This window comes from Dipodomys merriami, unplaced genomic scaffold (assembly GCF_024711535.1).
Source record: "Dipodomys merriami isolate MVZ:Mamm:240054 unplaced genomic scaffold, mDipMer1.0.p SCAF_1, whole genome shotgun sequence".
Lineage (NCBI taxonomy): Eukaryota > Metazoa > Chordata > Mammalia > Rodentia > Heteromyidae > Dipodomys > Dipodomys merriami.
The window spans coordinates 42,687,186-42,711,201 of NW_027202270.1; the positions used below are offsets into that span (position 1 = coordinate 42,687,186).

General features: G+C 43.8%; 1 long non-coding RNA gene and 1 pseudogene across 1 annotated transcript; both read left to right on the forward strand.

Moving 5' to 3' along the window:
- The first annotated feature begins 2,266 nt into the window (after positions 1–2,266).
- Positions 2,267–11,607, forward strand: LOC138834055 (uncharacterized). The gene is made up of 3 exons (XR_011373996.1): positions 2,267–2,437; positions 11,230–11,309; positions 11,443–11,607. It is a non-coding gene; the product is annotated as an uncharacterized lncRNA (long non-coding RNA).
- Positions 11,608–16,448: 4,841 nt separating this feature from the next.
- The window catches only part of LOC138834085 (large ribosomal subunit protein eL32-like), a 117,575-nt pseudogene continuing 110,007 nt past the window's right edge, over positions 16,449–24,016 (forward strand).

The following is a 24,016-nucleotide window of genomic DNA, read 5'->3' on the forward strand; positions in this document are numbered from 1 at the left end:
GGGAATGGTGATTCATACCTATAATACCAGCTACTCAGAAGGCAGAGATGGGGAGAATCATGCTTGGAGATCAGCCTGTACAAAAATTATCATGAGTCTATCACAAAAACACTGGTACCCAGGCACTGGTGGTTCACGCCTGTAATCTTAGCTACTTAGGAGGCTGAGATCTGAGGATCAGGATTCGAAGCCAGGAAGAAAATTCTGTGAGACTCTTATCTCCAATTAACAATCAGAAAACCAGAAGTGGTGCTATAGCTCAAAGTGGTATGTGCTAGCCTTGATCAAAAGAGATCAGGGACAGCACCCAGGCCCTGAGTTCAAGCACTACAAAGAACAAAAAATAAAAAAAACAAAAACCCCCACCAGCTATGGCGGTACATGCTGGTAATCCCAGCGACTGGGGAAGCAGATGTAGTAGTGCTATGGTCTGAGGCCTGTCTGCATCATCTTAGCCTTAGATCCTATCTGAAAAACAAACTAAAAGCAAAGTGAGTGTGGGGCAGGGGGAGCTGGCTCAAATGGTAGAGCACTTGCCTAGCAATTGTGAGCCCATGAGTTCAAACCCCAGTACCATTAAAAAAAAAAAAAAAAGAGTGCAGACACTTAATCCCAGTATGAGTTTTTAGGGAGGGAGCCTTTGAGAGGAAGTTCGTATTAGATAAAGTTCTCATTGTTAAGCCCATATGGAATGCTAGGGCTTTATAAGATGGGAAAGAATAGAATAGACACACAGAGTGTGCATGCCCTGGCTGTTTTACATCTTGTCAGCACTCTACCAGCAAGAAGGCAAGACCAGAGCCCATGCTATGCTGGTCAGACTTCACATTTGAGCCAAGTAAACATCTTGTCCTTATAAAGTTATCCTGCTTTAGGTATTTTGTTATAGTAACAAAAAATAAGCTAATTCTCCTCTTGAGAGCATATAGTTAGGTCTTGTTTTAAAAATTATATATTTATATGCACATGCACACACACAAAATCTTTATTTAATTGAGTAATAGAAACTTTGTAGATACTGTGATTGTTGAGGTATTTTGGCTTAAAGATACTTCTTTTTCTTCTTTTTTCTCTTTCATTGCTGGCTATAGAACCAGGGCTACACAAATGCTAAGTAAGTGCTCTACCACTGAGCTACAACCCAGCCCTTGCTATTTCTTTTCTATTTCTCCCATTTCTTCTTTGTTCTCCCTCTATTCTTTCTACCCTCTTGTGGACTGAGAGTTTTTTATGACAATAGCTTATCACATTTGTTAATTTATTAGCTATTGAAGTAAGGAGGCCAGGTCTGGCAGGCACCATATTGGCCACATGGTGCATGGTAGGGTCTGGCATCTTGTCTTCATGCTGGGGGAAGGATCCACCCCCCCCCCCAATCACTTGCCTCCCAGGTAATGGGTATGCTGGGACCCCTGGAGGAAGGGGCAGGCACTTGGCTGATAGGTTACTGAATCTGTCAGTCCATTGCCTGGGCCTGGGAATTTCCTGAGGATCTGCCCCCTGTGCCAACCTATTTAGGCCTGGACCAGCCTAGGCGCCAGGACTCCATGCCACGTGTGTCTCTATGATTGTGTCCTGTCTCGTCTCCAGTCATCATGGAATTCCAATTGAATTGGCTTGTTGGTATTGTTCTTGTTATTTCTTTCCTATTTAGCATGTTTCCTAGCTGTGTTATGTGTATTTACATGCTTAAAGCCTTTGTAACAATTGGCTGCTTGCAGCCTGTTAACTGTATAATAAAGACTCCAATATTCTACATTTTAAAATATGGCTTCTGGGATGATTTACCTTACAACACTATAACTTTTTAAAAGTTTAGTGTTTGCTTCAGAGGTTGATACATTTTTAACTTATCAGTCTACTTCGAAGTGAGAGTAAACCACTCCATCTATGGTATGCTATACTACATTTATTTTATAATATAAGATATATTTATTACATAGTATAAAAATCTCACATTGTTTATATTACATAATATAAAATATTATAATTTATACGTCTGCTCCTCTCCAACCTTCAGGCTAGTGTTACACATTGTGCCTTTTCTCATGTTTAGGTCTCCACTTTATTGTCATTGTTTTTAAGTAAATAGTATCTTTTTCAGTTCATTTAAAGAGACGTACGTATAAGAAAAAATAACCATACAAGGTTTGTGAGGCCAAACTAGAAGCCCTCCGTCTAGCGCAGGGAGGCCTGGTGCGCGCTGTCCTCCACTTCCGGCCGGGTGTGAGCTGCACTTCCGGCCCTGTGCACACACTGAGGCCCGGTGTGGGGAAGGGGCGCTGCTTCTGGCTCAGGCCCTGCCCTGCAGTCTGAGCGCTTCTCCCCGACCCCCAAGTCCAGCTGGGAAAAATGGCCTTCCCCGTCCCTTTGTTCTCCCTCAGCGCACACGAGGCCCCTTCCCTACAAGTCCTGGCCAGGCACCTGTGTAACCCAGGTAATGGTGCACCTGGGGGCAGTGGGTGGTCCCCAGGTTCTGAGGTCCTGGCTGTGGCCACACCACCTCCCCGCCTTCTCTCTATAGCTCAGTCTCCATCTTTAGTTCCGTACCATTATCCACTTGCAGCTGTTCCCTTTTTATCCCCTGAAGCTTTTCCCCTTGTCCCTTTCCCCCTTTCCCTTTCCTTTCTTTCCTCCTTTCCCCCTTGGGTCCCCCTTGCCCTCCCATCTTGTGCAGGCTGACAGTATGCTCTCCCTCAATAAACTCCATGTGGGGGTTTCCTTTCACTGAACCTTGCATCTCCTTCTGGCATGGAAGTTCAGAACTCTCTAAGGCAGCAAGCTAGGACAGGGGTGGGGTTCACCTCATATTTTTTTCCATTTATAACTGATCAGTGTTCATTGTTCATGATGTACACATTCTATCCTGATTTTTCCCTCCATCTATCTATTTTTCCCATTGTTTGGTAGTTTCTAGCAGGAAGGTTAAATCTAATTACTGTTATTCCACCTGGACTGGAATCAGAATTTTCCCTTTTGTGTGTGTGGGGGGCAGGGCAGGAGAATGGGGCAGGGGTAACAGGGTGCTGGGGGTCAAACCCAGGGCCTTGTTTATGCTAGGCAAGCTACATTGAGCCACATCTCCAGCCAAGGGTGTGTGTGCCAGTCCTGGAGCTTGGATATATTATATAATAAATTATATTGTATGCATTATCTATCCAGCATAATAAACTCCACAAACATTTGAAAAGTGCTGAGGAGGGAAGGAGGAATAGAAATGAGGTGGAATGGTGAATTTGCCCAAAGTACACTGTATGTAGTTTTGGACATATCATAACAAAGCCCCTTATATTATAGATGTATGCTAATTCAAAAATAGAATAATGCAAAAATTGAAAGAATGGCTGCACAAAATTCCACTACTTGGACAGGCCATAATTGGCAAGATATTCTCTGATTACTGAGTATTTAAATTGATTCCATTGTTTCTGTTCTCATATGCAATGTTGGGACAAATGTTCCTTAAACTAAATATCCAGATACTTCTCTATTAAGTTACTTAAGAGAAATATCCTGTCAGTTATCACATCTTTAATGAGTTCTTAATATTCGGTGGGACATCTTTCCAAAAAGTTAGCTTTTTTTTTTTTTTCCGTTCTGTAGGTTTTATTCATTTCCTTTGTCCATCCACCTGTTAATGTGTCTAGTCTCTCCCCCTTTCCTATGGCTTATTTACATTTTCCTTAATTTTTCACAGCCCAGGGCACTTTTTCTTCTTATTTTTTATATTTATTTATTTATTTTAAATTGTGAAAATACTGTACAGAGGGGTTACAATTACATGGGAAGATAATCAGTACATTTCTTATCAAGCATTGTTGCCTCCTCTTTTGTTTCCCCTTCCCATCTCCCCGTCCCCCCAAAGTTGTAAAGTTCGTTTTTCGACATAATGACTTGTACATCTCACTGTTGCAATTAGGTCCACCTGTATCCCTATTTAAACGATTTGTTTTTTCCCTTCCCCTACACAAATTATACCAGCATCAAATACAGTGAAAGCAAGGGTTATACCGTGGGGGAGGCACTTTTTTTTTTTTCTTTACAAATCCTAAGTTTTTTGTGTTTGTTTTGCTTTGTTTTACTTCCTCACATAAGGAAGGACAAGCCATGCAGAATGAAAACATGACAGCGTTGGGCCTGTTCTCACGGGCCCCAGCACTGTGGCCAACTTGTCTCAAGACCTTGCTGTCTGCAGCTGCTGTTTGCTCTGGCATGCAGTCTCCCACGGTTCTCCTTTCCAACTGCACACTTCATAGTTCAGCTAGAGAAAAATGTCACGGAGCTGGGAAAATAGCGGTGACTGGTGTTTCTGAATGTGCAGGATCTGGGAGCAGGACAGGGACAGTCTGGGGATTCAGAAACAGACTTGCTGAGAATCATAGCTTTTTGCTGTGAGTCCTGTCCCAGAACATTCAGTGACTGCATTTCTATTTTAAGTCTCTGGGGGAGACAGAGCAAGCCACCCAAGACGCATACCTACTCAGCCAGGGCAAGACTGAGTCCTTGACAGCTACCTCAAGAGTAGGTCAAGAGCCACTAAGGAGAAAAATGTAGGAAAATCCTTCAATGAAGAGGTTGATAAAGGGGCCTCCCTCACCCATAACTTCTCTGGAGACTAAAACTTTAAGTCTACTAGCAAACAGTCATGTGCTAACTTGGGTAGATTGCTGCTTTGGTTTAAAAATTACAAAATTATATGTATGGCCAATAGATTGTAATATTTAAACTGCTTCAGAAATGCCAGTGAGAGAACTCTTATTCATTTCTGTAATAGCTGGTAGAAAAGGGCACTGGGAATGTGGCTTAGTGTTAGAGTGCTTGTCTAGCATGCATGAAGCCCTGGGTTTGAATCCTCAGTATCACATAAACAGAAAAAGCAGGAAGTGATTGTGGCTCAAGTGGTAGAATGTTAAGCAAGAGAAGCTTAGGGACAGGGCCCAGGCCCTGAGTTGAAGCCCCAGGACTGGTTAAAAAAAATGTGGAAAAAAATCAGATCTTTGTTTTCTTTTTTAATTTTTGTTGCATTTTATTTATTTATTAACATACATTAGCTATATAGACAAGGGATATTTTATTATGTCATCGTATATATTTCAACAAACATCTACTGTCACTCTCCCTTGACTCCGTCCTTAAACAATTTCAATAGTTTCATTGTTACACATGCTGACAGTCTATTTCAACCATATTTATCTTCATATACCCTCCTTAGTCCAACCCCTCTTGTTAATATCCCCCCAACTGAGCCTGTTCCTCTATCCTTAAGCCTCTGGGTTTTTTTCCTTATTGCTAATTGCAAGGCATGTTCATTTTATGGGAGTGGAAGGTTCTGGAATAGTCTTCCAGAATGCAGTTGTAGCAGTGGCATGGTGTGGGAGATAAAAATAGGTAGGATCATCATTTGAGACAAGCTCAGACAAAATGTTGGTAAGACCCTATCTCAAAGACAAGTGTAGAGAGCTGCGAGAGGCCGCACCTGGAAGATGGCGCCGGCTTCCGCCCTCCGCCTTCCCGATGGCGAGTGCTCTCGTGGTAAACAACTCCTGATATGGCTAAGGCGAAGAATCTGGCTTGCTTCTGTGCACCTGAACCTATTGGCGGTTCCCACGTGGCGTATCAGGGTTGGCTACCCAGCGGGTATTTAAGGCTGTGGGGAATTCTCCCCGGGGTTGGGGTCAGAAGATTACTAAAAGGTCCTGAATAAACTGCGGAGAGAAGAGTCCGGTGTCGCGTCGTCATTACCGGCCGAGGCGGTAGCGACACGTGGTGGCCTGTACGGGTACTCAGCCACAACCCCAACGAGGACTCAGAACTCTCTGTGGTCAGGGTGGTGCACCGGTAAGTTCCCAGGTAAAAGGGGAATCCGCCACAAGAGCGGGGATAAGTCAAAAGGGGAATCCACCACAAGAGCGGGGATAAGTCCCCAGGTAAAAGGGGAATCCGCCACAAGAGCGGGGAGTAAGTTCCCAAGTAAAAGGGGAATCCGCCACAAGAGCAGGGGGATTTTTGCTCTTCTCGGTAGATAAAGAGAGAGTGAGAACCCGGGGCTAGTCAATAGAGTAGCCAAAAGTGAAAGTAAAAGTTTGTTTACCAGCTTTAAATATTTAAAACATGGGCGCTTCTTCTTCGCACCCAATTTTTTTTGGCTCTCAATGAGCTACTGCACTCAAAAAAGTTAAAAATAAAAAAGAGTACTTTAGAGAGATTTTTGAATGAATGTGACATCGTTGTCCCGTGGTTCGCTGTCTCCGGAAGCCTCACGGTGGCCTCTTGGGAGAAACTAGGGAGGGACCTAGATTTTGCCTCTGAACAAGGAACGCTTAAGAGCGGAGTGAGACCAATATGGAAACTGATAAGAGGCTGTCTCGAGGACCAGCGTTGCAGTGAGGCGGTAGAGAATGGTCAGGCCGCCTTAGAAATGCTGCAGGAAGAAAGATCAGAAAGGGCAGACAGCGAAAAGGAGGAGAGCAGGGGGGGGTCATGCCCTGATTTTGCCGAACTAGAGACCTCTGAGTCTACAGACTCAGAGGAATTACAATCAATCATAGAACAAATAGAAAAAACAAAGATAAGAAAGAGGAGGAAATGGAAGGAGAGAGAGGACCCAGATAAAGACGAATGCACGCCTTCCGTGCACCGCCCCACACCTTCGGCCCCTCCGCTCTATGCGGAGGACCCTGGAAGTGGCAGCCCCGGCTGTTCTTTCAGCCCAGGAGTGTGGAAAGCGGTCAGAGCCGAGTTACATCTAGCCTGTCCAATATTTCAGGATCCACAGGGACAGCGGTATCATGAACCCTTAGATTTTAAGGTGATAAAATCTTTAGCTGAGTCTGTGCGGACATACGGAATCACGGCCTCCTTTACTGTAGCCCAGGTGGAGGCCCTAAACAGACACTGCATGACACCCGGTGATTGGAGTGGGCTCGCACGAGCTTGTTTGAGCCCAGGTCAGTATTTAGATTGGAAGGCCTTTTTGATTGAATTTGCTAGTGAAGAGGCTGCGGCCAATCAGGCTGGGGGAAACCCAGCTTGGGACAGAGATATGCTGCTTGGACAGGGGAGATTCGCCAATCAGCAGATAGGCTACCCGGTCCAAGTTTATGAACAAATCAATAAAATTGGCATAAAGGCATGGAAGGCCTTACCAAATAAAGGCGAGGTGAGTGGCAATCTCACCAAAATCCTGCAGGGCTCTATGGAGCCGTTTTCGGACTTTGTTGCTCGTATGGTTGAGGCCGCTGGCAGAATTTTTGGTGACCCAGACGCAGCCATGCCATTAATTAAACAGCTTGTTTACGAGCAGTGCACTAAGGAATGCAGAGCCGCCATAACCCCATATAAGAATAGGGGACTAGAAGCATGGATGAAAGTATGCAGAGAGCTGGGCGGACCACTAACTAATGCTGGATTAGCTGCTGCTGTGGTGCAATTAACCCAGAAGAATGAGGGCTGGGAAGGTGGCTCAGTGGTAGAGTGCTTGCCTTGCATGCCTGAGGCCCTGAGTTCGATTCCTCAGCACCACATAAGCAAAAAGAAATGAAAAAAGCCGGAAGTGACGCTGTGACTCAAGTGGTAGAGCGCTGGCCTTGAGCTGAAGAGCTGAGGGACAGCGCCCAGGCCCAGAGTTCAGGCCCAGGAAAAAACCTATTTAAAAAACGCTGCAAATTTGTCTAAACAGTTGTTTAGTTATCTTTTAGGTAATTGAACTGGGGAGTTCGACAGCCTGATGGAACAGCTCAGGATTGCCATCGTCGTGGTGAACTCGACCCGAGTGGATGCCGGATTGGCGGAGGGGTTATCTTCATGGATCTCCGCTGCTATGAATCATCTTAAGGAATGGGCGGGTTTGGGAGCCCTGACAGGCCTCCTGGTGTTAGCCTCCTTGGTATGTCTGTGGTACATTTGCCAAATTAGAGGTTCTCAGCGTCGCAGTGCAGCCATGGTTATCCAAGCCTTTACAGCCATTGGAGCAGGTCAGTCCCCCTAAGCGTGGCTTGCCACCCTAAAACAATGAGCACAGATTGCAAAGCCAAAGTACTGCAGTCGAGAGGCATGAGTTTTGCCCTCGAGGAGAGCATGTTTGATTGCACACGGGTTCGATTCGCCTTTTCCCGTCCTTGTGAAAAACGAATCAATGGACAGGCTGAGTCATCCCTAGAGAAGGTACCCTCTGGGAGAAGGCTTGTATGCAGTCCTTGCAATTGCACAACAGGGATCAGACCTCTGTTCTCATCTGTGTTCTTTAAACAAAAAAGGGGGAACTGTAGAGAGCTGCGAGAGGCCGCACCTGGAAGATGGCGCCGGCTTCCGCCCTCCGCCTTCCCGATGGCGAGTGCTCTCGTGGTAAACAACTCCTGATATGGCTAAGGCGAAGAATCTGGCTTGCTTCTGTGCACCTGAACCTATTGGCGGTTCCCACGTGGCGTATCAGGGTTGGCTACCCAGCGGGTATTTAAGGCTGTGGGGAATTCTCCCCGGGGTTGGGGTCAGAAGATTACTAAAAGGTCCTGAATAAACTGCGGAGAGAAGAGTCCGGTGTCGCGTCGTCATTACCGGCCGAGGCGGTAGCGACAGACAAGCCAGTCACGTTAGTTCACATCTGTATCCCCAATTATATGAGGAAGATAGAGATCCAAAGTAGATCAAAAAGAGAGAGGGGGAAGAGAGAGAGAGAGAGAGAGAGAGAGAGAGAGAGAGAGAGAGAGAGAGAAGGAGAGGGAGAGAGAGAGGGAGGGAGAGAGACACAAAAAGGGGAGAGAGAGGGAGAGAGATGCAAAAAGGGCTGGAGGCATGATTCAAGTGGTAGAACACTTGCCTAGTAAGCCTGAGGCCCTGATTTCAGTCCCAGTACTGGGAGGGAGAAGGAGGGGAAGGGAAGGAAAGGAAAGGAAGGAAAGGGAAAAGAAAAGGAAGGGAAGAGAGAAATCTGTAAATGCAAAGTGAGTTTTAGTTTCCTGTTTTATCTATTGCCTATATTTAAGCTAATAATGCAGACTAAATGAAAATTTAGTTACTACTTTGTAAAAAGTAAAATAAAATAAATAAAAATGTATTTTCAGATTCAGTCATGAAGTCACTGACTGAACTTGTTGACAAAGAAGTGAATTTTCTTACAGTATTTCTGCTCTCTTCTGTCAACATAAGCAAGCTTGTCTGTTATTGTTGATGTTGGAGCTGACTTGTGTCCACTGAAACCACAGCATAGCTGGGGGCTCAAGACTGGCGCAAATCCAAGCGTCAGGAAGCTACCTGGAATTTATAGTATATTTATCATATAGTTACTTACAAGTTCTATGCTACAAATCCTTTAAGTAGCAAAATCTGTAGTAAATATAAAACACATATGAGCATTGTATAGTATTTAGATGAAAGACAGAAGGTGAGATCAACAATGTACCCCAAGTACCAGTTGTTAAACATTTGCTGACACACCACGGCCTTCTCATCCAATAAATGTTCAACACCACGTGCCAGAATCTATTCTAAAGGTTGGAAACCTGCTAATGAACAAAATAATGGAACAGGATGCCCCGCCCCTATGGAACTAACATTTTCCTGCAGTGCTAATCATATCAGACATACCATATATTTCTTTGCTTATTGTTTTCTTGCTTTATTATACATCTTCCTCCAGCAAAATGTAAGCTTTGTGAGTATGTGCATGATCTAGGCATGAATAGATCAGATAGGCAGGTGTTGTGTGTGTGTGTGTGTGTGTGTGTGTGTGTGTGTGTGTGTGTGTGTGTGTGTGTGTGTGTGTGTGTGTGTGTAAGTGTAGGAAGGGACTGGGTTCCACACCCAGGGCAGTACTCAGGAGCAGACAGACTGAGCCATGAATTTAGTCTTCTTAAATGTATCAAGGTGCTCAGAGAACTGGAGATGAGAATTTGAGCCCCTTTGAGATTTGCAAACATTTGAAAAGGCCTTGTTCACATGAAGTTTAGACTAAGTTTTTCGACTTCAGTTAGCACTGAGCTATATCTGATGTCCATCTAAGGGAGAGTTACTCACTCCTGTTATAGCTGACCTATGGGTCCACTCTCTTTGTGATCTAGAAGCTCATACTACCCCCAGGTCAGGCTGTGTGATATCTTGGAATACGATTACTGTGTTTTAGAACTGAAATATCCCTCAAAGATCTGTTTTAGAAGCTTGAGTCACAGCCTATGGTGCTGCCAGGGAATTGAGCAAACCCTTCATGGGGCGGGGCGGTGGGGTGGGGGGAGAGGGTTGGAGGAAGTTAACTCCCTGGGGTGTGCCCTTGAGTGGCTGTGGACACCAGCTTCCTCTCTAATTTTTTTCCTGACCATCATGAGGTCCCGCTTTGTTGACCCCATTCCTCCCCTCTCCCCCCATTCCCTTGGTGCTCTGCCTCGTCACAGGCCCACAAGTAGCACAGCCAGGTGAGCACGGACTGAAGCCTTCCCTTCTATTAAGCGGAGTTACTCCTGGTTCTTGTCACAGCAACACAAAGTGAAGTACTGACTGTCCAAGGTGTAAGTGTGAGCATCGTGACTGAAGGTCACGTTTGCACAGGGGACACCTTCTAAAAGGGGGACACTGCAATATGAGGAGATGGGTTGGTCCAGGAACTCTAGAAGGCTCATGGGGACATAGTTATTTACTTTCTCAGTAAGCACCACTGAGTCACAGAACAGCCTCCACTCTGGGCCTGATCTTCATGTCTTCTCTCCTCTTTCTCCTACCCTGTGTTTTTATGGCTGTTATTGCAACAAAATGTCACAGAGCCTTGGCCACCCTGCCAATGATCTTGTCCAAGTGAGTTCCTTCCTAGCAAGAAACAATTTTCCTGTTTTGTAGTTTGCCCTCTTCCCCAAGCTGCAGCTCAGGGCCCGAGTTCCCTCAACTCCAAAAATATACAAAATCATTCTCTTCCCCTTGTCACTCACCACTGCTTCCCATCTCCTGTGGTCTGGAGGGATAATGGGACATTAAAGGACCCCTATATTTTGCCTCTTCTTTGGAGCCTTTCACACAAAACCATTACTTCTTTCTTGTTTTAACTGCCTTGGCAGATTTAAATTTTATCGCCGATTTAAGCTAACATCTAAGCTCATTTCTGCTAGTGATCTGACTATTTCGTGCAGCGAGCAAGAAGTGCCTGGTGAGATAAATAGAAATGTACATCTCCAATTGCAGTCTCAAAGAAATTGGTACTTTTCTCCGGTTAAAACTATTGCCACAGTATTTACTCTGTTTTCCAATTAGAATTCTGATCTTGGCGGCACAAGTGGAGGTCTCGTAACTGGAAAGATAGTTCAACATGATTTCTCCTCATTTGCGTGCAGGTTGTATTATTTCAGTGTAATCATACTAGAGTGGAGTGATTTATGTTTATGGTCTGCCATTTATATTTGAAAATGTGCATATAGATATTGCAATGATCCTAATAACTGCATTCTACTCTATTTTCCATGGCAGGAAAATGCAATATTCCACCACGAAGAGTTACAAAAGCTACCTAATGCAATCTTCCTGGAACACTGATTCAGAGCCTAATCTGTGCACTGTCAGAAATTTCTCATTGTTATTGGAAAATTAAGACGATAACAAGCCTCACATTGGGTTATATGTAACTGTTTTACATTTCTGGTAGTTAAAGCTAACGTAATAAATAATTCATTTTTCTTCCTGTTTCTGTTAGAGGAATGATTAAAAGCAAATCGAGGTGATTTACATTAGTATTTGAGTTCTGCTAATTGCATAGAACCAAATATCTTGCAAGAGAATTTGAACACATGCTTTTCTATGTCTTTGGGGGAGGCAGAACGCCACATGACAGGCAGCTCAGACCGTCTGTATGGGAAGCTCTGGGCACTTTATGTGTAGAACAAAGGGAATTATGCCTACAGAAGTCTGTTCAGCTAAAGAAATCTGGCCTCTGAGTAATTTTTCCCGCATACTAAAAGATCCTAAAGTAGGTAAAATACACTTCCAAAACCTATGTAACTATTCTGCTTATTACAGCTGAGCAACAAAGTACCTCATGGTCTCTGTGGGTCAGGAATTCAGGAAGGGCTTGATCAGGCAGTCTCCTGGCAATTGCAGTCACGCAGTGACTGAAGCTGCCAATCTCCCGTGAGGTCATGGAATTTCTGTGAAGCATTTCTTTGTGTGCTTGTGGTCCTGGGCAGCTTCTAGTACTGTGACTCTGTGGACTGGGTTGGGCTTCTGCACAACAAGATGGAGAACGGGCCTGGCATTGCAGGAATGAGGTTTGAGCTGCCAGTGAGAGCTTACCTAACCGGGCCTCAGAAGCCACACGCTCACACTGGCTGTAGTGTTCTGTTGGCTGTAGCCAGGTGAGATGGCTGCTGGCCCAAATTCAAGGGGAAGAGAGGTAAACTACACTTCTCTCAGGAGTGTCAGTGATTGGTGGAACATGTGCACTTGACACAATACAACCACAATCCTCCTCAAACTGGAGGCCTCTGGCAGCTGGGTTTTTCATGAACTACCTTACTTTTGTCTTGGGTGGATCTAGCCTAGCTGAAAACATTGAATGTAGCCAAGACACAAAGGCAAGCTTCTGAAGAAAAGGCCCCTAAGCAGTTTACTAGCATTGGCAAAAGCTTAGAACGCTGTACCAGGACTGGACTTAGTGGTATATATCTGTAATCCCAGATACTTAGAGTCCAAGGTCAGGAGGATTGTTCTTCAAGGCTAGCTAGGCAAAAGGTGGGAAAGCCCCTACATCAGCCAATAAACCCAGCAAGCCCAACCACTGAGGGAGTGAAGATTGGAAGGGAGAGTGGCAGTTCAAAGCCAGCTCAGGCAAAAAAAATTAATGAGACTTCATCTCAATCAATAAACTGAACATGTCATGTGATCCTAGCTAGTGGAAGGCCATAGGTAAGAGGATTGCTGTCTGAAGCAGGCCCCAGTCAGAAAATGCGAGACTTTACCTGAATAACTACTAAAGGAAAATGCGATCAGGATGGGTCTCAGTGGTAGAGCACCTGTCTAGCAAACTAGAGGCCTTGAGTTCAAACCAAAAGAATGAAGAAAAACAAGACTGTACTTACAGAAGTGGTCATACCCCATGCACTGCTACCTTTGATGGCACTGAAATATATCTTCACAGATATTTTACCACCACCACTAACCCCCCCTCCCCCCGCCATGTTCCCTTCTCTTGTAATAGTTTCTTTATCCTCTGTGAGTATGGCTGCCAAACTCCTAGCCATGGGAACATGCACCTGTGTGGTGTAGGTTTGATAGACAAACTCATGAGAGTGTATCAAAAGGGCTGGGAAGGTGGCTCAGTGGCAGAGTGCTTGCTTCATAGGCATGAGGCCCTGGGTTTGATTCCTCAGCACCACATAAACAGAAAAAGTCAGAAGTGGCACTGTGGCTCAAGTGGTAGAGTGCTATCCTTGAGCTGAATTGCTGAGGGATAGTGCCCAGGCCCAGAGATCAAGCCCCACAACCGACAAAAACAAAAAAGTATAAAAAATAACCATGTCATCCTCGAAAACAACTGACCCTAATACTCTGACCCTTTTCCTTGTCCTACATTATTCATTCATTTATCCATACTCTGTGCTCCTGTGTGCTACTAACTGAGCCTCACACCTCATTGCCTAGGAAAAGTGGTTGAATTTGTCCGAGCCCTGACTTCACAAATTCCCTGAAAATACTATTGAGACTTTTAAAAGGTAGTGTTATCTGGTGCCAGTGTTTTATGCCTCTCAGGCAGCTGAGATCTGAAGGATCATAGTTTAAAGGCAGCCTGGATAGAAAAGTCTGTGATACCCCATTGCCAATTAACCAGCAACAAAAGAAGGGCTGGAGATGTGTAGCCCAAATAGTAGAATGCCCACTGAACAAGCATGAGGCCTTGAATTCAAGCCCTAGTACCAGCAAAATGATGATTAATAATAATGTTTATTAATCGCAACTCTACTGCAAGTATCATAATTTATTTATTTGCTGGGATAATTTGGGAAACTAGAGTGGTACAACTGGATCTAGGCACCCAAATCAGGTTTGAGATCTCTGCTTGTTCCTGATCAGCTTGCTTCTTGTCCCCTGGTCTCTCAGCTCTACCCCTTCTGCTGGTGGGTCAGTTTCCTTCACAACTGGCACTGAAGATGCAGGCCAATCTCTTCTACTTGTGTGGCCTTAACCACAAAGGTTCAATTCCTCCTCTCCCAGTCGCAGGATTTGATTGGCTCTGCTTCCATCTAATACCCTTACCTAGGAGCCAATCCCAACCCACCTGGGGCTCTGACTTTCCCAGTCACCTCTGTCTTTTCATTCCACCTGCTGTGGCTAGAATGCCTGAGCCAGACTTTGTGCCTGTGATCTCTCTTGTCTCTAGTTCACATCATACTCACAGACTCCTTACCCCAGAGTGTCCCTTTATCATGGCACAAATCTTCTCAAAAACCTTCCAAGATGCAGAACCATCTACCCACATGCATGGCACTCTGGAACCTCCACGCCCTGCCTCCTCTGCCCACCAACCTCCTCCCTCACAGGATTTCTCCCCCATAGGACCAGATCCTTCCTATGATGCTATAATATTCCAGTCCCTGAGCACTTGCCCCCAGTTTTCTTGAGCTAGAAGGCTGTGTTTTCTGACCTGACCCATCAGGAAGAGACCCTCCCTCAGCCCATCCTTCTCAGAAAGCCTCTCGATCCACAAGCCAGAGGAGGAAGATCTTACACTCAGATCACTCTCAGTTCTGCAGGATAAATGATATAATTCTGCAAGTTTCCTTAGTGAAAGAGGATCTGGGGCATGTAGACAATCCCAGCCCAGAGGAGGCCCAGGATGAAGAACTATGTAGACTTTGGATCCAGATGAAGGTAGCTCAGACAATTTTACCTAAATTTCCTTTCAGAGTGTGAAACAAAAACAGGTCAGGAAGGACATCCGACAAAAGAAAGAGACTACATCACTAACAATTCTTCATTTGAGTTAGCAAACTTCACTGAGGGAGGCTTTGATGGGTTTAAGTACTCCTTTGAAACATTTTCTCCTGCTATAATAATCCCTTCTATTGTGCTATAAAGTAATTATAATCACCATCCAGTGTCCCCAGTCAGAGCTAAAGAAAAGAAATATTAAGAGCAAGAACTATCAGAAACATCTTCCATGCTGGCTTCCTGCTTTTAAGAACTAGAGAGAAAGCAACTTGTCTCTTTATCCTGATCAATGGGGCAAGCACATTACAATACTTGTAATTTGATTGTTCTGGAAAGATGTGGCATAGCCTGGCGACATAAGACAAGAGGTACATAGTCTCTCTTGAGACCCCCACAAGAGAAGGACATGCCTCCCTTAAAAGAGAAATTAATGATGGAGTAAAGCAGAAGAAAAAGTGAGGGTCTCAAATGAAGCTCAGGTTCAACACTGGCTGTCCTGGGTGAAAGTTGTCCCCAAGAAAATCACTCAGACTCATGGTTACAGAGAGAAAGTAGTTTTGTGTGTGTGTGTGTGTGTGTGTGTGTGTTTATCTTTTGTGGGGTTATTTTGTATATATTTTTTATTGTAAAAATACTGTACAGAGGGGTTACAGTTACATGAGTAAGGTATTGAGTACATTTCTTATCGAGCATTGTTACCTCCTCCTTTGTTTTTCCCCAACATTTCCTCCCCACCTCCCTAACTCCTTCCTCCCCCCACCCCCAGAGTTGTAAAGTTCATTTTCAACATAGTCTCTTGTACATCTCATTGTTACAATGGGCCAACCTGTATCCTTATTTCAGCATCTTGTTATTTCCCTTCCCCTCCCCAAATTAGAAAAATGTATATACAAGATGCAAGGCACCAGAATCAAATACAGTGAAAATAGGGGTTATACCATGGGGGAAGAACATACAAAAGAATAAAAAAATCACACCGTACATTATTAGTACATTAAAAACAACAGCAAGAAAGAAAAAAACCCACTTGTGTTTCTATCTTGGGGTTCATTTCACTTAGCATCATCTTATATGATCATATGTACATAGCTTTTGAGCTTTTCTACTTGTCCTAGACATATACTAGTTATTGCAAATAAGGGAAACCATGGGATGTATGTTTCTTTGGGCCTTGCTTTCTTCACTTTATATAATTTTTTCCAAGTTTTTCCATCAGCACAACTATGTTTATCGCAGCATTATTTACCATAGTTAAGATATGGAACCAACCCCCTCAGTAGATGAATGGATAAAGAAAAAAATATATGTGTATGTAATGGAATTCTATGCATCCATCAGAAAGACTGACACTGCTACATTTGTTAGGAAATGGAAAAGTAGTTTTAATGTTAGTAACCTGACAGGCTACCTCCTGGGCAGAGTAGCAGCTGGGCAGGGCTCTAAGCACAGTTTTATAGGGCTGGGTGTGGAACATGAGAACTTTTCTAGGGCTGGGTGTGGAACAGGAGAGCAGGACACTGTTGTGGAAGGGGTTAACATTTACAGTTGTAACTGCATGAACAAGGGAGAGGGAAATTGCATTTTGAGGAGGGACTGCCATTTGGGATTGCAGCTACCTGTGTCACCTGTTTTCAGGTAAAAGCCTGTGTCATCTGTTTTCAGGGAAAGGCCTGTGTCACCTGTTTTCAGGGAAAGGCTGTTTTGTTTTAGCCAAAGGCCTAAGGTGGGAGATTGGGTAAGAAGTTGAAAGAGAAAAGGCTAACACTGGGACTGTCATTCAGATCAGGGGTCTATATTTGTACAGGAATGCATGTGGAATCAAACAGCCAGGGAACCTAGTTAACTGACATCTCAGGCTGTGTGTTGATAAGGGAAGGCAGATGTCAGAGCCACGCTCCTATGCACAGACCCTTTCCCATTGTGGCTAGGTCCCCCCTGCCCAGAGATCTCTTGCCCACCACTGACCTTGTAAAGTCGGGGAGGCAGCAATACTCATTCTGGATGTCCAGTGAACAGCTATGCAGACAACGAAAACCAGTCTATCAGTCACATCAGTGAGTCTAAATTGACTAAAAGAGATGCTTGTTCCCCAAACATCCTCCCAGCTCCTAGGGCTCTGGGGCCCACATCAAACTACCCGCTGCCCATCACTGCTCCCTCACTTCCAGGGACTTGAGAACCAGCACCTGTGCCTGTAAAAAGGAAAGAGTTCTGCCTGAATATTTGGACTCAGTCTCCGATCTGACGCTGGTGAGTTTCCCAGTATGCCTTTCACGACCTGCTTATCCTGATGAAACACTCTGATTCTAGTAGCCACTGGAAAAGAGCCACGAAGCTGGACTTCTCTGGTGCAGATCAAACAGATTTGGAGATACACATCAGTCAGTGTGCTGTGGCAAGTGTGTGTGTGGTTGCAGGGAAACCTGAATACAGCAGTTGCTCTGTACCTTTGACCAACGGATCAACTCTCAGACACCACAACACAGGTCTGTTTTGCCCATGGGGATCACTTGGTAATGTCACTGGATGCAGGTGAGGGTTTGTGAAATAGGAACTCTTCATTTAGGGCCCTTGATGTCAATCACAGAATAAGGATTTCTGGACATGTCATAATGGGAAGAAAACTTGGCAAAGCTTTATTGAGTTAATTAGCAAGCAAGCAGACAAGCAGACAAGCAGAAAGACAGAGGCACACTCTTAACAGAATGGGGGTGCTCTCAAGGGAGAAAGACACACAACTCTTTGGCATTAGGGTATTTATATGATAAAGCCAGGGGGGATGACTTGAAGTTATGCAGAGATAGATGTTTATCTTTGCGTTCAATCACTCTTGTTGGTATTGTTATACTTTGTAAGTTTCTGGCTCTTGTTTCCCATTCTGGTTGATTATGTTTTGGGTCTACCTTTTAACTGGGGCAGGGCAGGGCTTGGGGGAGGACATTTCCCTCAGGAAGGGATGAATCCAGCCATCTAAGAAATGCATCCTGTTGTCTTTCTTAGAAGCAAGAAATGCATCCTGTTGTCTCTATTAGAAGCAAAGATAGTGCTTCTGTGTTTCTAAATACCTTGTTTCTGATATAGTGCTTCTGTGTTTCTAAATACCTTGTTTCTGAGTTGACTTCACCTGGCCTCATTTCCCCTAATTTATCCTGCCTGGGTAACTCAGTACATAATCTGCCCTGTCTCCTTTGAATGATCAGGCCATTTAGCTGAGAGTTTCTTTATAGTGTTGATTTATCAAGTAAGTCCTATCCACATGGAATTCAAACCATCAAGAATCTGTGTGTTATTTATTGATGACTTACTTAGAAAATTATAGAAAATAAAATACTTTCCTAACACAAACAGAAGGTAGCATTTAAAAAAAAAAATTCAGTAGAGTCCCTTTCTCCTGCATGGAAGATAAGACTGCTCAAGAGCTAATGAATCCTTGCAGTGATCAAATTTGTGCTGTTCAACATTTCAAATAAAATTCCTACAGTTGAAATCTTTTTGCATAAGCTAATGAGCGTTAAGTGGGTTCAATCAGGAGGCAGATTCCTCATAAGGCTTGGTGTGTAACTGAAGCTTTCTGGTTTGAAAAACAGACCACTCCATGGAAAAACCCTAATAACCCCACCGAAAACTGAGCATAACATTTGAACAAAAAAATGGAAAACTTCTCTTGTAATAAAAGAAATGCAAACAAACATTTTTCCCGTGTGTGTGTGTGTGTGTGTGTGTGTGTGTGTGTGTGTGTGTGTGTGTGTGTGTGTGTGTGTGTGCTCACACAGGATCTTTGCTGGTAATGAGAGATAAGAATCTCTTGGACTTCTCTGCATAGGCTAGCTTTGAACAGTGATTCTCAGCTCTCAGCCTCTTGAGTAGATAGGACTATGGGCATGCGTCACCAGTGTTGGGGCCCAAGTGACCAGTTTTATCTCTGAGACTGCAAATATTAGAAAGTGTGACAGTCCTTGGGAATCCATGAGAATATGAAGGGGAATTCATCCCTTTAAAATCAAACGCCTCTGCCCATTGAGGGCTTCAGAGAAGCCCTCCAATGTTCCATTGCATAAGGAAGAATGTATCCCAAGGCCACTTCCTTAACAACTGCCCTGATCTCTGGCTTTTCCAGTGCTGGTGATAGAGAGGAGATGCATGACCAAGGGGACTCCAGCTCCTGCAGAGAGGCGCTGCACACGCCTGGCCTTTCATCCTACTTTGTTTTTGCTTTCACTCTTACCTTCTCTTTAAGATGCAAATTGAGCCATAGCTTGGCCTGGAGGTCAGCTGAGTTTCATCCATTGCCTTTAATTAGTGATGAAATACTTTCTCACTTTCTTTTACTTTTTGCAAAGCGTTGATAGCCCCCAGCCATAAATGCACAATTACTCTTGGGGGGAAAATAGTGTGATAGGCAAGAGTCCTGTACGTTGATGAAGGCATGGCTCAGCAGTAGAGCATCCGTCTAGCAGGCATAAGATCCTGAGTTCAAACTCGAGTATGGAAAGTGGGGTTGGGAGCTATTTGTTAATATCTATAAATAATTTAGATGTGAAGAAATAGATTCAGTAATTTTACTTTTTTTGGGGGGGGGGTCCGGTCATGGGGCCTGAACTCTGGGCCTGGGCACTGTCCCTCAGCTCTTCAGCTCAAGGCTAGCGCTCTACCACTTGAGCCACAATGCCACTTCCGGCTTTTTTTTTCTTTTTGCTTATGTGGTGCTGAGGAATTGAACCCAGGGCCTCAGGCATGCAAGGCAAGTGCTCTACCACGGAGTCACCTTCCCATCCCAGTAATTTTACTTTTAAGAATCATTTATTCTTTAGGATATATATTTATATATATATATACATACAATGATGATTTTGCAACATTTTTTATAATAGAAAATGAGAATAATCCAAATGTCTAACAACTACTAACTGGTTAAATACTCTTAGATATTTCTTTTGTTTGTTTTTTGTTTTTGTCAGTCATGGGGCTTGAACTCTGGGCCTGGGTGCTGTCCTTCAGCTCTTCAGCTCAAGGCTAGTGCTCTACCACTTGAGCTACGGCGCCACTTCCACTTTTAGATATTTCTATATGATAAAACAGTATTCCGCTACCAAAAAGAAAGGGCTGTATCTAAATAAACTTTTTTTAAAGTTCTTAGTTCTATAGTTAAGTGGTGAGCAAAAATTACCATTTATGCTGCAAGCATTATTCCAAATCCTTCATATGGATTCATGAGTCATTAAACCATTTGATATAAGTATCATTATTATTCCAGTTTCAGTAATAGGAAACTAAGGCCCAGAGAAGTTAAGTGATTTGCCCAAAGTCACATAGTTCTTAACCAACAGAGTCAGGATTCCTACCAAACTCCAGAGCTCAGAGTTTGTGTTCTTAACCACTGAAATGTGTTCAGCCTGCTGCCATTCACATAAAAAGCATACTTATTATAATGTGCACACACCATAAACATATATGCAGAAATCTCTCGCAAAGGAAAAATTCAAAAGCAGAAACTATGGTTACCTTTAGGGTAACAAACTAGTATTTGGGATCCTTGGGAAAGAGACATTTGAATTGTGTTTTGCTTCTTCAAGTTTTCTACTTGAGCACATATAATCATCTACCTATATATTCCTAGTAAGAAATAGACAGCCTATACCAATGGCTTATATCTGTCATCCTAACTACTCAGGGAGGCTGAGGTGAGAAAGCCAGCTCAGGCAAAAAAGTCTTCCAGACTCTGTCTCCAATTAACCAACAAAATGCCTGACTCAAGACCTGGCTCAAGTGGTAATATGTGAGTGAGCAAAAAAGAAAGAAAAAAAAGTTGTATGAGACCAAGAGGCCCTGAGTTCAAGCCCTGGTACCAGCATGAAAAGAAAGGAGAGACAGACACAGACAGACAGACAATAAGTCAGGCAATCACCCCAACATAACCACAGGCCACACCTGGGCTGTGTATACCGTACAAAGGAGGGCTCTCAGAGGAGGCTGGCAGGGATGGGAAGACCTCCAGTTGCCACATTTGAAGGCAATTCATGTGTTGTTATTGATCGCAGATGGGCAGAAACCAATTTTACCTCCTTGGTTTTCACTAGTGATGGAGACCATTAATTTGTATGCATTTTCCTAATTGTCTTCTTCAGGGGGTCCCAACTCAGTGTGGAAATTCAGAGGTTGACGTCCTGAAAGTTGGGGTACTTATGGGGGTGTTAGTGGCCAATACAGGGAGGTCTTAGGTACTCTGGTCCTGCTTAATGCCCTATATATACCTGTTCCAAGCTTCATGCTTCTCCAAATAGTGATGCTACCAGCAGAAAAAGCCAAGTGAGAGCTTGAGGCCCTGAGTTCAAGCCTAGTCCTAAGCGAAAGAGAAAAGAGAGAGAGCGGGGAGAGAGAGTGAGGGAGAAGGAGAAAAGGTAGAGGGAAGGAGGAAGGCAGGGAGAGAGAGAGAAGAAGAATCAATACTGTTTTTGATTATGAAGAGAAAGCATGCAAAAAACCTAGATTATATTTCTCTCCAGCTCATTTAGGTGTTGTAACGTGGTGATTAGTGGAAAAAATGATCTCACACTATCACTTCTAGATTCGTCTCTCTTTATATATATATATATATATATATATATATATATATATATATATATTTTTTTTTTTTTTTTATCTTCTTTGAGACAAGGTCTGACTCTGTAGCCCCAGCTAGTCCTGAACTCACGATTCTCTTGTCTCAGCCTCCTGAGTGCTAGGATTACAGGCAAGCCCTACCATGCCTGGCCTTCTCATCTATCTCTTGATGCCAAGGCTGTATCATGGGATTACTGGAAACCCAATGTCCTGCTCTCTTGGCTTTGGGAAGCAGCATTTCTAAGAGCTAATCTCCCAAATGTGCCACTTAGCTGCCAGCGGAGGGGTAGGTACAAGAAGACAGCTTGAGAACCGCGCCCCTCTTCTGCTCCATCCTTATGTTTCTGTTGCACAAATGCAGCCAAATGAGTAGCAATATTTTCATTGAAAACATGCCTCATGCAAATCAGTTTGGTAAATATGGAATTTAGCCTTTATAAAAGAGCACCTGTTACCCCCCCCTCCACCCGCCCAAATCCTCCATTTAATTTTTGCATTCAGATGTGCTCCTCTGGCATAAGCCTGGTCCCATACACAGAGAGAAGAACAGACTTACTGGTTTTGAATCCAGTCAAACACTCACTCCTCTTTACCATGGGGGGGGGGCGGGGGGAAGAAGATCTTGTCAAAGAAATTCGAGGCACCTGCATGCGAGTTTTCTAGTAGCCCTGAAGACTCTTTCTGTAGTGGTGAAATCCATAGATATTTGAGAACTCTTCAGAGATAATCAGCCTCTCTGGGGATGAGGAAAGACTCTAGGGCAGAGAGGAGGATCCGTCCTGATCTAGGCCGGCCAGCGGCATCCCGTGGTACCCCTCAGCAGCATGGGGATGGTTGGGTTAACTGCTCTACTTAGGAGCTGGATTTTTAACTTAGTTGTGGTGTGGGCTGGGTGGTTTCCTTTTTCCCTCACCATCAGAGAGATGTTTTGAAATCACAAACAGAACCTGGGGAGACGAGGCCCAATTTGACACCTTTGAACCTCAACGGGGCCACTTCAGACTGAGATTTGGAAGGTTGTTGGGTGGGGACTTGCTACCCAGGAGAGCTTTTTAGGGCCTTTTATGGAGGGACATAGATTCAGAGCTTCCTGAAATGGCATTTTTTTGTGTGAGACCTGTCAATAGAAATATCAAACTGTGAATATACAATTGAACTTTATTATCGCCTTTGATTTCATAACTACATAGGTATGACAGATAGAGGCCAGTTGTAAAAGAAACACACAATTGCCAGTGTGTCCCCTGTATGAATCCCACGGCTGGAAGTTTTTCTGTAAATCGGCATCTTCAGGTAGGGGCTGTGCAGGAGCCTCCCACTGACTCTCGAGAGATGTTTTTAATTAAGGAACATGACATCTCTTGGTTTTCTGTGAGAGAGGAAGTGCCCTTGTGTGCTGAAAATGCAGCTCCAGAGACAGCATTGTGGGCCTCCATATTGACTCTGCACAACTTTCATTTCAAAGATTCTTACTTTGTAAGCCAGAGGGTTTTTATTTCTTTTCTTTTCTTTCTTTTTCTTTTCCTTTCTGCTTACCCTGAAATGATCTGCACCTGATATTCAAGAGTCACGCTGTGCTCTTTCTGCCTTTGCCATTGTTAGAAAGCCAAAAGGTGGGAGTGGGCCTTCAAAAGCTTGTCCTGAAAAGGAGCATCTTCCTTCACTGAGGGCTCCAGAGATCTGGAAGCAAGATCTCATCTCACTTCCCTATGAGGAGGTCACACCAAGTGACTCCACTCTTCCTGGAGTTCTCATACAGGAAGTCTGGTACTTCCCATGTCTCCTGGTGGACATTGTCGGTCCAATCCTTTCCTCTCCACAGCCTACATCTTGATCGGAAGGAAAAACCTTGGGCACTGTGAATAAAGTTGCTGCCATGGGTTCTTTCCACTTAAAAAGTTGCTGGAAGTAACACTGATGGGTAAGGAAAGAAATATACCCACAAAAGAACCACTGAAAACCTAGGCCAAGATAGAAGCGTGACCAATCAGGCATTGATCTCTTTCTGCTTCTATGCAACCGGGATGCTACTGCAGAAAGTCTATAGAAAACCCTTTTAGTTCTGAGATTCTGTGATGAGCTTTAGTTGGGGGAAAAGGTCTGTGACTGCAGTAAGATGTTGAAGAACTAATGGAGATACAGGGAAGGTATAAAATATAACCATTGCCAAAGACATCCTTCTAAATGGAATTGAGAGGGTTAAGGTTTAGGACAGCAAAGAAATCAGATTTATCTGCAATTTAAAATCTTTAGGACATGCCCCACCCCCAGGCAGTTGTGAACCAATGCAGCATGATAATTTTTATATAAAAATTTAAAAAAGTATTCAAAAACTTATATAAAAATGTACTGTACTTATATAACAGGTTAAGCCCCAGGACCAGCACAAATGAATGAATGAACAGAAGGAAGGAAGGAAGGAAGATAAGGAGATACGTAAATAGTCTTCATAGATTTATTTATGCCTGAGTATGAAATGTCTAAATAAAGTGTGAGTTTTCTATATAGAGGTATATAATCA